This window comes from Aethalodelphis obliquidens, unplaced genomic scaffold (assembly GCF_003676395.1).
Source record: "Aethalodelphis obliquidens isolate GAN/ISIS:26980383/991018 unplaced genomic scaffold, ASM367639v1 scaffold1, whole genome shotgun sequence".
Lineage (NCBI taxonomy): Eukaryota > Metazoa > Chordata > Mammalia > Artiodactyla > Delphinidae > Aethalodelphis > Aethalodelphis obliquidens.
The window spans coordinates 103,192,879-103,210,631 of NW_020837945.1; positions in this window are offsets into that span (position 1 = coordinate 103,192,879).

The window sequence follows — 17,753 nt, forward strand, 5'->3', positions numbered from 1 at the left end:
TAATTGGGAGCAGTACTTGTTGGAATTAATCATTTGGTTTTTTGGAAGGAACTCATAATAAGACGACTCCAGATCCCACCATATATACAACATCACCTTCTTGGGATGAAGACTAGCCTTTGGTGTGGTTGGTGGTGTTTCATTTCACTTGACCCGCAGTCTCTTCTGTTTTACATTATTGTACAATATTCACTTTTCATCGCCCATCACAATTTGTTTTAAAAACGGAACGTTTTCATTATATTTCAGTAGAGAATCACATGCGGAAATACTGTCAAGAAGGTTTTTCTCACTGAACTTATGTAGAACCCAAACATCAAAGTGATGAACATAACCAAGCTGGTGCAAATGATTTTCAGTTCTTGATTTGGATATTTTTAGTATGTTAGCTATCTCCTGCGTGGTATAACGTTATTGTTCTCAATTAACGTCTCGATTTGATCGCTATCAACTTCAACTGGCCTACCCAACCGTGGAGCATTGTCCAGCAAGAAATCTCCAGCACAAAACTTCACAAACCATTTTTGACATATTCAATCAGTCACAGCACCCTTCTCCATATACAGCACAAATCTTTTTTTTTTTGCATTTCAGTTGCATTTTACTTTTCTTGAAATAATGAAGCATAATATGCCAAAAATGTTGTTTTTCTTCCATCTTCAATATTAAAATGGTTATACAAAAATTCACCAATTTTGATAAATTTTTTTTAAAATGCATGCTGATATGACAGCTGTCACAATACAATTTAACAAAATTGTTTCAAATGAAGTTAAAGACAACTAAGCGCTGTTAGAGCCATCTTACAGAAAAAAACCAAACAAACTTTTTTGCCACCCCAATAGTATGTTCTTAGTACTTACTCAACTCTAGATACTGTTGTGAGTGCTTTCCATATAGTAACTCATTTTGCAGAGAAAATAGAGGCAAAAAATAAGTTACTTGCCCCAATAAATAGGTAGTAAGTTGAAGAGTCAAGTCTCAAATATAGGTTTAAACAACAGTCTTAGCTTTTATGCCACAATGCCTCTCACTTAGGTGGCCAACAATCCTGGACTTAGCACTGCCCATCCAGAGTTCCAGGATACCCCTCAGTCCCAGGCAAACTGGGATGGTTGGTCACCCTATCTTCCCAGTGTTAATCCTGTTATCTTTCATAGCAGGAAAGCATTCAGTGCTAAAATGAAAGCATAACTTTAAAAAACAACAACAGCATCATGACTACAAATCCTTAATGGTTTTCATAACCTTTTGTCTTAACCTTAGGGAATATAAGACATAATGGTGAATGGTGAAGAAACACTTATCCAAAGTCATAATTCTTTAAGTTTCACTTCAGTTTTTTTTTTCTTCTTGCATGAATGTGAGTTTCTTTATGATCACAAAAAAGACAATTTAGAGGTTACTTTGGATTTTAAAGTTAATAATCAACTTATTAACTCACAGACTCTACTTTAATTCTTCCTTAAGCATTTAAGTTCAGTTTACAAATCTCATTATTCCATTGTAGGCCTAGCAAATTTGAACTGTCGCTTTTAATGGCCTTCAATTAATATTTGGTTACATTTTCAAATTTAGTTAATAAACTCTTTTAAATGTTTTAAACTGACTTATAAATTTAATATATTGTTTTTAAGTCCTTCAATTGTCTGAATGACAAACCTTTCCAAGTAATTAAGCCATTCTTAGGAATTAAAGTAGTTAAACTCAAAAATATGGTGATCTTTAAAATCTATTAAGTATTCTAATACTATATATAGTAAAATTTCTACCTAAAGTCATAAGTTTAAATCAATTACTCGGGCTTCCCTGGTGGCGCAGTGGTTGAGAGTCCGCCTGCCGACGCAGGGCACACGGGTTCGTGCCCCGGTCCGGGAAGATCCCACATGCCGCGGAGCGGCTGGGCCCGTGAGCCATGGCCCTGAGCCTGCGCGTCCGGAGCCTGTGCTCCGCAACGGGAGAGACCACAACAGTGAGAGGCCGGCGTACCACAAAAAAATAAATAAATAAATAAAATTAAATCAATTACTCAATTCTACATTTTAAATTAAAACTACCTTGTTAATCTAATAAGTCAAATTATTGTTAACATTACAAGTCTATCATGCTATATATACACAGATTCTTTAGCAAAAGAAAATATTAATAAGGCATATTTGGGCCCCTTCACTGTCTCTGTTATTAATTCTATAAGTCTTAATGGGTACTAAAATGATATCTGGTTTGAATTTTGAATCTCTCTCTCTGGCTTTTTATGACTATTTTAGTCATAACTTTCAAAGACATTCTACTCGTTCTTGGTTTAATTCAAGTAAAATTAAGCACTTTTTAATAGGTTCTGATTTTGTGAGGTTACTTCTCTCTCCCTTTCCCACGTGAGTAGTTGTGTGTATTTGTATGTGTGTGTGTGTGATTGTATGCTGTGTGTTTGTGTGTGTATCTGGATGTATTTGTATGTACTTTTGTGTGTGTGCCATGTGTATGTACACACAAACATGCAGGTGGTAGTGGGAGAGAAAGACTCCCAGTATTTTCAAAGAGAGTTAATAGGAATAACGCTCACCAAAAATAATACTGGTTATTTCAAGATAGTAGGATTCAGGGATGTTTGCTGCTTTTTACTTTAAATCTTTCTCTATTGCTTGAATAAGCAAGTGTCACTTTTTAGAGAAAAAAAATCTCTTCTTTAACATAATATTTTTTAGAGGGTAACTTTTCTTGTACTGACATGGAAATATGTCTAGACCATATTATTAAGTCAAGGAGTTTCAAAATAATAAATATAGTAGTATCCCATTTTTGGAAAAAAATTTGGGTAAAAATTTAATGTGGTATGAATATAGGTGGGTCCCAAAAGATACATACTAAATATTAAGATTGTTTATCTCTGGGGTTCGGGCTGGAATTGGGTATTGGAAGTATGTCATACGCAACTGCCTAGAACACTGACGTAAACAAGAAAGGGGGTTATTTTTGCTCACATAAGTCCAGAGGTAGGCTGTCTCGGGTAGGGGTGGAGGGAGCCTCAAAGTGCTAGGCTCTTTCTAGCTTTGGTCCCACCATCTTTTGGGTGTGTCTTCTACACTCACAGTTAAGGGATTGTTGCTCCAGCTCTAGGCATTGTCTACAAATTCCAGTCAGGAAGAAGATGGAAAGATAGAAAAAAGATGTGTGCCAGATGAGTTTACCTCTTTTTCTCAGGGAAAAAACAGCGTTCCCAGAAGTCTTTCCCAATAGACTTAAAGTTATATCTCATTAGCCAAAACTATGTCATGTGGCCACAGGTGGCTGCAAGGAAGCCTGGGAAACCTAGCTTTTCAGTTGTCACACTGTTACCCCAAACATCATCAGAATTTTTTTACATTAAGGGAGAAAAGATATATTCTATATATATTTCTCTGTGTGTGTGTGTGTGTGTGTGTGTGTGTGTGTGTGTTTTAAATTTAGGAAGAATCCATGTATACAGTAAGTGAAGGGAGGACATTCCAGATAGAGAAAATAGTCTGATTGATTTAAAATATCTAAATAGGTGGAAAGTATTTCTAATATAATTGTATGTAATTGTGTATAGTTTTCATTAAAAAAATGAATTGCTAAAATGACCCAAGCTGTTAAAATAGATTTCTTATGCAACATAATTCACTATGTTCAAGATACAATGTTTACAATAAGCTAAGAGCTGGAGAGAATCCTGCACCAGTGTAACTGAAAAAAAACCCTCCAGATTTGCACTTTATATTCAAATTACTCTAAAAAAATTATTTGTAAATCAAAGCTTGAAAACAAAAAAGCTTACCTTCAATTACTCTATGACTATTTTTAATTTTGAAACATTCCTGTCTTTCTAGTCTTTATCCTTATGTGTACATATTTTACTTACCTCTAATATCAAATGACTTTCTACTTTGTAAACTGGAAACCAATTATTACAGAGAAGAATTAATGCAAACGTTTTTCTCATTTGCATAAACAAAGAGATGACATACAAAGCAGTGAGATCTGAGGGAACAAATAGTGCAAGGTATTATCTTCTCAGTGAACTTTTTTTTGGTTTTCCAAAACTCTGTATTTGAGTGTAGGTGATTCAGGGTTTCTTTGTATTTTTAAAAATTATTGTCTTTTTGATGAAGAGTGCTTCCCAGGCATTAGAAGAAAGGTTTCAGAAGGTGAAGCTCCCCAAACAGATTGTGGGCTCTGGTTAGAAGAAAGCAGCTGCCTGAGGAGAAGAAACAGCAGCAGCTCTGGATGATCCTGGGTGCCCTGGGGAAGGGCCAGAGCCCAGAGCCGACAGGATGACAAGGTATTGAGGAAAATTCGGTAGTACTACACAAATAAGTAGATCAATGAAACAGAATGGAATCCAGAAATAGACCCACATATATTGAATTTAATATGAGAATATCATATAACAATATTAATATGAAAGTATTATAAAAGTTGTATTTCAAAAATTAGTGGAGAAAAGAATTGTTCAGTAGATGGAGTTGAGACAATCTCATTCCTTTTCCCAAAATAAACTTAAGATAGATCAACTATGTCAATGAAAAAAATTCCGTAAGTTATACCAAGGGGATTTTCCTGGCGTGTTTTCTTCCAAGATTTCATTCAAGGTATGATTTGGGAGGAAGCCTTTCCTGGGAATGTACAACTTTTGGAGCTGACTATGCTGAGTGCAGATTTGGGGCTGGGATTATTTTAAGGATTGAAGTTCATAAGCTGTTGCTTTAAAAAATTTTTGGCTTGTGATTACTCCAAAACTTAGTAGACTTTTGGTCTACTGTGAGAACCACAGCCAAAAATTTATCCAGGCATAGTTTTAATGTACACGCTTATCAGTTACTTACTGGCCTCTCCATTCTGCATCCCTGTCATCCCTAGGTAGCTTCAGACCATTTGGAAGATAGCACTCTTACTCTGAGCTTTGCTAATAAGTTTGTTTCTATTTTCTAGATGAAGATTCCGAGGAGATGATACTGGAAAAGGGTTGAAGCAGTCTTAAGGCTACTGCTTTACAGTCACCAAATATTTAAAACAGCTCTAGTGTGGGACATAGAAGCAGTTGGCTTTTTCAAGCTGCAAAACAGTGTGGTCAGGACTTGGATTGCAGGCTGCAACAAAAAGCACTTCCTGTATCTCCAGGCTGAGTTACATTCACCTTTGATTATTACTATTAAGGCGGGGAGGAATATTACTTTATAGGTGGTGTTGTGTTCTTCCAGGCACAAAATAACTGTTTACCTGTCTTCTTCTGAAACTAACAGCCATTGGGGTTCAATGCTTAGATTCAATAATTCATTAGAGACTGTCAAAAAATGCTGATATTCAAATTCTATTCTTTCTTCTTTAGTTTCTTTGATTGACCACTTCCATAAAGACCAATCTCACGTCATCTACTATTTGGTTACCGAGTGTTACAGTTTATACAGGAAAGGCAGAATAAATGCTTGATTGTTTTCTTTTATTTACCAGTTTTCAAAATAAAGAGAGGGAATTCCCTGGCAGTCAAGTAGCTAGGACTTAGCGCTTTCAGAGCTAGGGCTTGGGTTCAATCCCTGGCTGGGGAACTAAGATCCTGCAAGCTGCAAGGTATGGCCAAAAAAAAAAAAAAAAAAGATAATTCCTTAGCATCCTCCAGGGATGACCACTTTTTGCAGTAGGATGAAATCATGGTTTAAAATATATTTGATGTGTTTCGATCCACTGAAGTTATTATTTTCAGTGATACTCAAAAAATTTTTTTAACATCTTTATTGGAGTATAATTGCTTTACAATGGTGTGTTAGTTTCTGCTTTATAACAAAGTGAATCAGTTATACATATACATATATCCCCATATCTCTTCTCTCTTGCATCTCCCTCCCTCCCACCCTCCCTATCCCACCCCTCCAGGTAGTCACAAAGCACCGAGCTGATCTCCCTGTGCTATGCGGCTGCTTCCCACTAGCTATCTATTTTACATTTGGTAGTGTACATATGTCCATGCAACTCTCTCACTTTGTGCCAGCTTACCCTTCCCCCTCCCCATATCCTCAAGTCCATTCTCTAGTAGGTCTGCGTCTTTAATCCAGTCTTACCCCTAGGTTCTTCATGACCATTCTTTGTTTGTTTTAGATTCCATATATATGTGTTAGCATATGGTATTTGTTTTTCTCTTTCTGACTTACTTAACTCTGTATGACAGTCTCTAGGTCCAGCCACCTCACTACAAATAACTCAATTTCGTTTCTTTTTATAGCTGAGTAATATTCCATTGTATATATGTGCCACATCTTCTTTATCCATTCATCTGTTGATGGACACTTAGGTTGCTTCCATGTCCTGGCTATTGTAAATAGAGCTGCAATGAACATTTTGGTACATGACTCTTTTTGATTATGGTTTTCTCACAGCATATGCCCAGTAGTGGGATTGCTGGGTTGCACGGTAGTTCTATTTTTAGTTTTTAAAAGAACCTCTATAGTGTTCTCCATAGTGGCTGTATCAGTTTACATTCCCACCAACAGTGCAAGAGGGTTCCCTTCTCTCCACACCATCTCCAGCATTTATTGTTTGTAGATTTTTTGATGATGGCCATTCTGACGGGTGTGAGAAGATATCTCACTGTAGTTTTGATTTGCATTTCTCTAATAATTAATGATGTTGAGCATTCTTTCATGTGTTTGTTGGCCATCTGTATATCTTCTTTGGAGAAATGTCTATTTAGGTCTTCTGCCCATTTTTGGATTGGGTTGTTTGTTTTTTTGATATTGAGCTGCATGAGCTGCTTGTATATTTTGGAGATTAATCCTTTGTCAGTTGCTTCGTTTGCAAATATTTTCTCCCTTCTGAGCATTCTCTTTTTGTCTTGTTTATGGTTTCCTTTGCTGTGCAAAAGCTTTTAAGTTTCATTAGGATCCATTTGTTTGGTTTTATTTCCATTTCTCTAGGAGGTGGGTCAAAAAGGATCTTGCTGTGATTTATATCATAGAGTGTTCTGCCTATGTTTTCCTCTAAGAGTTTGATGGTGTCTGGCCTTAAATTTAAGTCTTTAATCCATTTTGAGTTTATTTTTGTGTATGGTGTTAGGGAGCCTTCTAATTTCATTCTTTTACATGTAGCTGTCCAGTTTTCCCAGCACCACTTATTGAAGAGGCTGTCTTTTCTCCACGGTATATTCTTGCCTAATTTATCAAAGATAAGGTGACCATATGTGTGTGGGTTTATCTCTGGGCTTTCTATCTTGTTCCACTGATCTATATTTCTGTTTTGTGCCAGTAACACACTATCTTGATTACTATAGCTTTGTAGTATAGCTCGAAGTTAGGGAGCCTGATTCCTCCAGCTCTGTTTCTTTCCCTCAAGACTGCTTTGGCTACTCGGGGTCTTTTGTGTCTCCATACAAATTTTAAGATTTTTTTGTTCTAGTTCCATAAAAAATGCCATTGGTAATTTGATAGGGATTGCATTGAATCTGTAGAATGCTTTGGATAGTATAGTCATTTTCACAATGTTGATTCTTCCAATCCAAGAACATGGTATATCTCTCCATCTATTTGTAACATCTTTAATTTCTTTCATCAGTGCCTTATAATTTTCTTCATACAGATATTTTGTCTCCTTAGGTAGGTTTATTCCTAGATATTTTATTGTTTTTGTTGCAGTGGTAAATGGGAGTGCTTTTTTCATTTCACTTTCAGATTTTTCATCATTAGTGTATACGAATGCAAGAGATTTCTGTGCATTAATTTTGTATCCTGCTACTTTACCAAATTCATTGATTAGCTCTAGTAGTTTTCTGCTACCATCTTTAGGATTCTCTATGTATAGTATGATGTCATCTGCAAACAATGACAGCTTTACTTCTTCTTTTCCGATTTAGATTCCTTTTATTTCTTTTTCTTCTCTGATTGCTGTGGTTAAAACTTCCAAAACTATGTTGAATAATAGTGGTGAGAGTGGGCAACCTGTCTTGTTCTTTATCTTACTGGAAATGGTTTCGGTTTTTCAACATTGAGGACGATATTGGCTGTGGGTTTGTCATCTGTGGCTGTCTGGTTTTGGTGTCAGGGTGATCGTGGCCTCTTAGAATGAGTTTGGGAGTGTTCCTCCCTCTGCTATATTTTGGAAGAGTTTGAGAAGGATAGGTGTTAGCTCTTCTCTAAATGTTTCATAGAATTTGCCTGTGAAGCCATCTGGTCCTGGGCTTTTGTTTGTTGGAAGATTTTTAATCACAATTTCAATTTCAGTGCCTCTGATTGGTCTGCTCATATTTTCTATTTCTTCATGGTTCATTCTCAGAAGGTTGTGCATTTCTAAAAATTTGTCCATTTCTTCCAGGTTGTCCATTTTATTGGCATATAGTTGCTTGTAGTAATCTCTAATGATCCTTTGTATTTCTGCAGTGTCAGTTGTTACTTCTCCTTTTTCATTTCTATTTCTGTTGATCTAAGTCTTTTCCCTTTTTTTATTTTGATGAGTCTGGCTAATGGTTTATCAATTTTGTTTATCTTCTCAAAGGACCAGCTTTTAGTTTTGTTGATCTTTGTAATCGTTTCCTTCATTTCTTTTTCATTTATTTCTGATCTGATTTTTATTTCGTTCCTTCTGCTAACTTTGGGGTTTTTTTGTTCTTCTTTCTCTAATTGCTTTAGGTATAAGGTTAGGTTGTTTATTTGTGATGTTTCTTGTTTCTTAAGGTAGGATTGTATTGCTATAAACTTCCCTCTTAGAACTCCTTTTGCTGCATCCCATAGGTTTTGGGTCATGGTGTTCTCATTATCATTTGTTTCTAGGTATTTTTTGATTTCCTCTTTGATTTCTTCAGTGATCTCTTGGTTATTAAGTAGTGTATTGTTTAGCCTCCACGTGTTTGTATTTTTTACAGATTTTTTCCTATAATTGATATCTAGTCTCATAGGGTTGTGGTCGGAAAAGATACTTGATATGATTTCCATTTTCTTAAACTTACCAAGGCTTGATTTGTGACCCAAGATAAGATCTATCCTGGAGAATGTTCTATGAGCACTTGAGAAGAAAGTGTATTCTGTTGTTTTTGGATGGACTGTCCTATAAATATCAATTAAGTCCATCTTGTTTAATGTATCATTTAAAGCTTGTGTTTCCTTATGTATTTTCATTTTGGATGATCTGTCCATTGGTGAAAGTGGCGTGTTAAAGTCCCCTACTATGATTGTGTTACTGTCGATTTCCCCTTTTATGGCTGTTAGCATTTGCCTTACGTATTGCGGTGCTCCTCTGTTGGCTGCATAAATATTTACAATTGTTATATCTTCTTCTTGGATTGATCCCTTGATCATTATATAGTGTCCTTCTTTGTCTTTTGTAATAGTCTTTATTTTAAAGTCTATTTTGTCGGATATGAGAATTGCTACTCCAGCTTTCTTTTGATTTCCATTTACATGGAATATCTTTTTCCATCCCCTCCCTTTCATTCTGTATGTGTCCCTCGGTCTGAAGTAGGTCTCTTGTAGACAGCATATATACGGGTCTTGTTTTGGTATCAATTCAGCCAGTCTCTGTCTTTTGGTTGGAGCACTTAATTCGTTTACATTTAAAGTAATTATTGATATGTATGTTCGTATTATCATTGTCTTAATTGTCTTGGGTTTGTTATTGTAGGTCTTTTCCTTCTCTTGTGTTTCCTGCCTAGAGAAGTTCCTTTAGCATTTGTAGTAAAGCTGGTTTGGTGTTGCTGAATTCTCTTAGCTTTTGCTTGTCTGTAAAGGTTTTAATTTCTCCGTCAAATGTGAATGAGATCCTTTCTGGGTAGAGTAATCTTGGTTGTAGGTTATTCCGTTTCATCACTTTAAATATGTCCTGCCACTCTCTTCTGGTTTGCAGAGTTTCTGCTGAAAGATCAGCTGTTAACCTTATGGGGATTCCCTTGTGTGTTATTTCTTGTTTTTCCCTTGTTGCTTTTAGTATTTTTTCTTTGTATTTAATTTTTGATAGTTTGATTAATATGTGTCTTGGTGTGTTTCTCCCTGGATTTATCCTGTATGGGACTTTATGTGCTTCCTGGACTTGATTAACTATTTCCTTTCCCATATTAGGGAAGTTTTCAACTATAATCTCTTCAAATATTTTCTCAGTCCCTTTCTTTTTCTCTTCTTCTTCTGGGACCCCTATAATTCGAATGTTGGTGCATTTAATGTTGTCCCAGGGGTATCTGAGACTGTCCTAAATTCTTTTCATTCTTTTTTCTTTATTCTGCTCTGCAGTAGTTATTTCCACTGTTTTATCTTCCAGGTCACTTATCCGTTCTTCTGCCTCAGTTATTCTGCTATTGATCCCTTCTAGAGATTTTTGTGTGTGTGTGTGTGGTATGCGGGCCTTTCACTGTTGTGGCCTCTCCTGTTGCGGAGCACAGACTCCGGACGTGCAGGTTCAGCAGCCATGGCTCACGGGCCCAGCCGCTCCGCGGCATGTGGGATCTTCCCGGACCGGGGCACGAACCCGTGTCCCCTGCATCAGCAGGCGGACTCTCAACTGCTGCGCCACCCGGGCAGCACCCTTCTAGAGAATTTTTAATTTTATTTATTGTATTGTTCATCACCATTTGTTTGCTCTTTAGTTCTTCTAGGTCCTTGTTAAATATTTCTTATATTTTCTCCATTCTAGTTCCAAGATTTTGGATAATTTTTACTATCATTATTCTGAATTCTTTTTCAGGTAAACTGCCTATTTCCTCTTCATTTGTTAGGTCTGGTGGGTTTTTACCTTGCTCCTTCATCTGCTGTGTGTTTCTCTGTCTTCTCATTTTGCTTAGCTTTCTGTGTTTGGGGTCTCCTTTTCGCAGGCTGCAGGTTCACAGTTCCTATTGTTTTTGGTGCCTGCCCCCAGTGGCTAAGGTTGGTTCAGTGGGTTGTGTAGGCTTCCTGGTGGAGGGGACTAGTGCCTGTGTTGTGGTGGATGAGGCTGGATCTTGTCTTTCTGGTGGGCAGGTCCACGCCTGGTGGTGTGTTTTGGGGTGTCTGTGGCCTTATTATGATTTTAGGCAGCCTCTCTGCTAATGGGTGGGGTTGTGTTCCTGTCTTGCTAGTTGTTTGGCATAGGATGTCCAGCACTGTAGCTTGCTGGTCGTTGAGTGAAGCTGGGTGCTGGTGTTGAGATGGAGATTTCTGGGAGATTTTTGCCATTTGATATTATGTGCAGCTGGGAGGTCTCTTGTGGACCAGTGTTCTGAACTTGGCTCTCCCACCTCAGAGGCACAGCCCGGGCACCTGGCTGGAGCACCAAAAGCCTGTCATCCACACGACTCAGAAGAAAAGGGAGAAAAAAAAGAGAAAGAAAGGAAGAAAGAAGAAGATAAAATAAAATAAATAAGTTATGAAAATAAAAAAATATTTTAAAATTTTATTAAGTTATAAAAAAAACAAGAAGAGAGCAACCAAACGAAAAACAAATCCGCCAATGATAATAAGCGCTGAAAACTATAATAAAAAAAGAAAAACAAAAAATGGACAGACAGAACCCTAGGACAAATGGTAAAAGCAAAGGTATACAGACAAAATCACACAGAGAAGCATACACATACACTCTCACAAAAAAAGAAAAAGGGGGAAAAATGTATATATATTGTTGCTCCCAAAGCTCACCTCCTCAATTTGGCATGATCCTTTGTCTATTCAGGTATTCCACAGATGCAGGGTACATCATGTTGATTGTGGAGATTTAATCCGCTGGCCTGAGGCTGCTGGGAGAAATTTCCCTTTCTCTTCTTTGTTCACACAGCTCCTGGGGTTCAGCTTTGGATCTGGCCCCACCTCTGCATGTAGGTCGCCAGAGGGCGTCTGTTCTTCGCTCAGACAGGATGGGGTTACAGGAGCAGCTGATTCGGGGGCTCTTGCTCACTCAGGTTGGGGGAAGGGAGGGGTACAGAATGCAGGGAGAGCCTGCAGTGGCAGAGCCCAGCGTGACGTTGCACCAGCCTGAGGCGCGCTGTGCGTTCTCCCGGGGAAGTTGTCCCTGGATCATGGGACCCTGGCAGTGGCAGGCTGTACAGGCTCCCGGGGGGGAGGTGTGGACAGTGACCTGTGCTCGCACACAGGCTTCTTGGTGGCGGCAACAGCAGGCTTAGTGTCTCATGCCCATCTCTGGGGTCCGTGCTGATAGCCGCAGTTCGAGCCCGTCTCTGGAGCTCCTTTAAGCGGCGCTCTTAATCCCCTCTCCTTGCGCACCAGGAAACAAAGAGACAAGAAAGTCTCTTGCCTCTTTGGCAGGTCCAGACTTTTTCCCGGACTCCCTCCCGGCTAGCCATGGTGCACTAGCCCCTTCAGGCTGTGTTCACACCGCCAACCCCAGTCCTCTCCCTGGGATCCAACCAAAGCCCGAGCCTCAGCTCCCAGCCCCGCCTGCCCCGGCGGGTGAGCAGACAAGCCGCTTGGGCTGGTGAGCGCTGGTCAGCACCGATCCTCTGTGCGGGAATCTTTCCGCTTTGCCCTCCGCACCCCTGTGGCTGCACTCTCCTCCATGGCTCCGAAGTTTCCCCCCTCCGCCACCCTCAGGCTCCGCCCATGAAGGGGCTGCCTAGTGTGTGGAAACCTTTCCTCCTTCACAGCTCCCTCTCACTGGTGCAGGTCCTGTCCCTACTCTTTTGTCTCTGTTTTTTCTTTTTTCTTTTGCCCTACCCAGGTACGTGGGAAGTTTTTTGTCTTTTGGGAGGTCTGAGGTCTTCTGCCAGCATTCAGTAGGTGTTCTGTAGGAGTTCTTCCACATGTAGATGTATTTCTGATGTATTTGTGGGGAGGAAGGTGATCTCCACGTCTTAATCCTCCACCATCTTGAAGCTCCTCCTCTTTAATTTTTATTTATTTATTTATGGATGCGTTGGGTCTTCATTGCTGCACACGGCCTTTCTCTAGTTGTGGCGAGTGGGGGCTGCTCTTGTTGCGGAGCTCAGGTTCTAGGTGCATAGGCTTCAGTAGTTGCAGCACACGGGCTCAGTAGTTGCAGCACATGGGCTTAGATGCTCCACCGCATGTGGGATTTTCCCCGACCAGGGCTCGAACCCATGTCTCCTGCATTGGCAGGCAGATTCTTAACCACTGTGCCACCAGGGAAATCCCCATACTCAAATTCTTCCATCTTTAGTCGGTAGAAGCCAATAACAATACCACCAATGTGATTATTGGAAAGAGTTACAAATTCTTTTGCATCTGCTCTCCCCATTCTCACCCGTTTTTTGCAGTTGTGCTGTACCTACATTGTCAGAGCACTCAGCTACATACATACTACAGACTCTTCCTTATATCTCTCATTTAGTCTTAGTTATACATAGAAATTATATGCTCATCTTCAGTCATTTTGTCCTGTCTCTTTAAGTATTTTTCTTGTCTCAATCCCCTTCTCCAGTAGATTCATAACGAATACTATTCCCTGAGTTCTTCCATGTTGATGACAGCTTGTTTAGATATAAAATCCTTGCCTTGTATTTTCTTTCTTTGAATATTGTAAATATATTACTAAATTTTCTTCAAGCATAGAGTGTTGGTGTTCAAAAGTTTAAAGACAATATTACTTTCTTCCCTAAGTGACTTGGGCTTTTTCTCTCAGTGCCTAAAGGATTTTTATTTCCTTTACTTTAAAGTCCAGTAATTTCACTAGACTATATCTCAGTGATGGTCATTCTAGGTCAATATCATCAGATAAACCAGGTGCCCTCTCAATATTTCATTTAAATTCACATTTTATTGCAGTTTCTTATATTACAGATTTCAGGGTTTTTTTTCTTTCTCAGGGTTTTCTGCAGATATTCCATATATATATATGATATATACATATATATGGTCTTCTCTGCCTTATTGTTTCTTGAATCCTTTTCATCTCTCCGTTCCTCCATTGTAGTTTTTAAAATTTCCCTTCTTTTTATCTTCCATTGAGGCATTATCTTGTATTCATTCTAGTTTTGCTTTTAGTTCCCATTTCTTAATAATTTTGTTTTAATTATTTTCTGTCACCTCAGATAAATTCTGATTTATTCTTTCATTTGTTATGTTTTTTCTTTGTGTCTACTAGCTTGTTTTGAAATATTAGATTATAATTTTTACTCTGCTTTATGGGAATGTCTTTTGGACATGATTTCATCATCTGTAGGAATATTATTCTCTTTTTCCTTAATTTTGATGGAATTTGATTTCCATCTTTTTTTGGCTCCAGATGTTCAGGCTCAGCAGCCATGGCTCACGGGCCTAGCCGCTCCGCGGCATGTGGGATCTTCCCAGACCAGGGCACGAACCCGTGTCCCCTGCATCAGCAGGTGGACTCTCAACCACTGCGCCACCAGGGAAGCCCTGATTTCCATCTTTTCTGTTGCTTAATTTTTATGTCAAAGTACTTTAGAAAGCTCCTAAGCTTTTAGAAAGAAGATGTTGTTCTGGATAACTTTTTAAGCTTAACTTTCTATCTAAACTTTGATAACTTTATAGCCAACGTTTATACTTCTGAGTTCTCTTGCATTGATGTTTTTTCAAAGTATTCAAGAACATGTCAGGTTACATTTTGAAATCTCCTGACAGTTCTCTCCTGTCTCCACCCCACTATTAATCTGGATGTTCTTTTTCTTTGGCCTTTTCTATCTGTGTCCTGCTAAATTCAGATTTTATTCCCAGATGTTTCTCCTCTTTGAGGAGTTTTGTCCTGAAAGGGAATTTAACTTAGAAGAGGTATGTGGCCCTGACCAGCCTTTTCAGATTCTGCTACAAACCCCTGCACTCCTCTCACAGAAAGACATGTAGTATTTAATTTAGCAAGGAAAAAAAATAAAGGGAAATCAAGATACTAAAAATGTATGTCTGAGGCAGAAAAAAACAGGAAGAAAAGTTCTCTGAGGAAAGTCCTTTCCTGGCTATTACAAAACTAACAAAAACAACTTAAAAAGTAAGATGCATGCCGCAACTAAGAGTTTGCATGCCACAACTAAGGAGCCTGCGTGCCACAACTAAGACCCAGCGCAACCAAATAAACAAATAAATATTTATTTATTTAAAAAATAATAAATAACTTAAAAAATAAGAGAAATTCCCCAAAATTTCATGCAGAAAACACCATATTGTTTAACATTTTTCTTAAAAGTAATAGAAACCACCTCAAATTAGCTGAAACAAAAGAATTTAATTTATCCTAAGGAAGAAGAGCTGATCACCTGAGGGTAGGATGCAACCAGGCCAAGAAGTCATCCTACCTCAGCTTTCAATTCAGCTTTAATCTCTGCCTCTACTTTTTCCTCCTCTCTTACTACACACTGGCTTGGCCTACATCCTGGTTCACAAGGTGGAAATATCCACTTACATCTTCTGAGTTTCCATCTCCTTTGTTCCAAAAACCAGCAGAATAAACCTAGAATTTCTTAGTCTAAATTCTAAATGCTGGGAATTCCTTCGCAGTCCAGTGGTTAGGACTCCATGCTTCCACTGCAGGGGGCCTGGGTTTGATCCCTGGTTGGGGAACTAATCCTGCAAGCTGCATGGTATGGCCAAATAAATAAATAAATAGATAGGTAGACAGATTCTAAATGCCTGCAGAGGGATTCTGATTGGTCCTGAGTGTATCTCTGTGGCCAAGAGAGTGGGGCCAAGTTGTTAGGAGAGGAGTGTTCCCACTGTGAGGAAACGATGGCACGGATGGAGCATAATGATGCAATGGGGGAGGGGCAGGGCAAGTGGAAAGAAGACAAAGAGGGAGCCAAACAGACAAAATGAGAATGAAATACTCTATTTTCATTAATATTAGACATGTGTATTGTATACATGATATATGCCTATAAAGTCAAGGGTTAAAAAAAAAGACTGGTTCAAAAACTAGGAGAATGAGTAAGAACTAGGAGATCTTTTCTACTCCATCTCCAACATTATTTTTTTAAACAACAGCAAGACTGTGAGATGTAAAATTGCTGCCTGGGAGGTTAGAAGCAACAAAAACATAAAACAGAATATCCAAACTGAATGTTGAGTTTTAAGGAAGATAGGTTTGCTGAGCACTATTTTGCTAACTTTTCAGAAGCAAATTTAGATCCTCCAGTAAAATGAAGATGTAAAAGTCATATGAGCTTCTGAAATATTTTGTTTAAATGAACACAGAGAGTTTAGCTACTGAGCTTAATATAAGCAAAATAGAGTAAAATTCATATTTTGGAAGCATATACTTTACAAGCTAAGCTACTGGCTCCACTTGAGAAAGGTTAGCTATTTGAAGTAACTGTGATCAGTGACAGTGTAACTGGCAGCAACAGTGAGAAAGTTTGAATCTTCAAAAGATGCATTTTCAGAGGAATACAAGTTTCAGATCCTAGAATCAATTTACTGTCAGCTGTCACTTAGATTTATTATTTATTGTTTTACCTTTTTTTTTCAGTTTTAGATGAACAGAACAATAAATCCTCTTAGACTTTGGAAAGCAAATAATTTGAAGATAAAAATCTCAATTCTGCTGTCATATCCTTGATAAAGTCTTCTTGAGGAAGACACATATCGTTCATATGTGTAAATATCTACGGTACATAAATTTTTTTTAAATAAATTTATTTATTTGTTTTGGCTGGATTGGGTCTTCATTGCTGCGCACAGGCTTTCTCTAGTTGTGGCCAGGAGGGGCTACTCTTCGTTGTGGTGCACGGGCTTCTCATTGCAGTGGCTTCTCTTGTTGCGGAGCACAGGCTCTAGGCATGCGGGCTTCAGTAGTTGTGGCACATGGGCTCAGTAGTTGTGACTCGTGGGCTCTAGAGTGCAGGCTCAGTAGTTGTGGCACACAGACTTAGTTGCTCCGCAGCATGTGGGATCTTCCCGGCCCAGGGATGGAACCCATGCCCTCTGCATTGGCAGGCGAATTCTCAACCACTGTGCCACCAGGGAATTCCCTATGGTACATAATTTTTAAAAACAGATTTGAAGTTTAAAATACATGTATGAATTTACACTGTATAAAAAGTTACATAGTTATACCTGAGGTGGGCTTTCTATCATAGGAGAATCCTTCCAGAGAATGAGTTTTTCATTCATGGTGAGGAAAGTTGCCATCTGCTTCACCATTTTCAAAGACAAAGAATCTTCCTGCAAATGTACTACTCTAGTGGGAGATGTTGATATTAGGGGAGGCTGTACATGGGTGGAGGCAGGGAGTATACTGGAAATCTCTGTACCTGACTCTCAGTTTTGCTGTGAACTTAAAACTGCTCTAAAAATAAAGTCTTAAAAAAAAAAAAAAAAAGGGCTTCCCTGGTGGCACAGTGGTTGAGAGTCTGCCTGCCGAGGCAGAGGACATGGGTTCATGCCCCGGTCTGGGAGGATCCCATATGCCGCGGAGCGGCTGGGCCAGTGAGCCATGGCTGTTAAGACTGCGCGTCTGGAGCCTGTGCTCCGCAACAGGAGAGGCCACAACAGTGAGAGGCCCACATACCACAAAGAAAAAAAAAAAAAAGAATCATCCTGAAGTAGATCTGGATCTTTAAACTATCACTTGAGTGTTCTTTCCTGGATATGCAAGTTCCAGAATCTGGTGTCCCAGATCTGTTGACTGAATTGTCAAGGTGAGGCAGGTGGCCAGTAGATCCAGCAGTAATAACATCTGATTTTGCACACAAGCAATGACAACTGCAGCAGTCATGCCTGCTGCTTCATTAATCACAATCATAAGACGCTAGCAGTTGTTAAATGCATCTCAGGTTCAGAGAGGTTAAAATGTTTTTAAAAAATAAAATAAAAGTGCAGCTTAGAAGCAGCATAATTATTTCAGGTGTCTCTCTGAAGTCATCTTTCAAG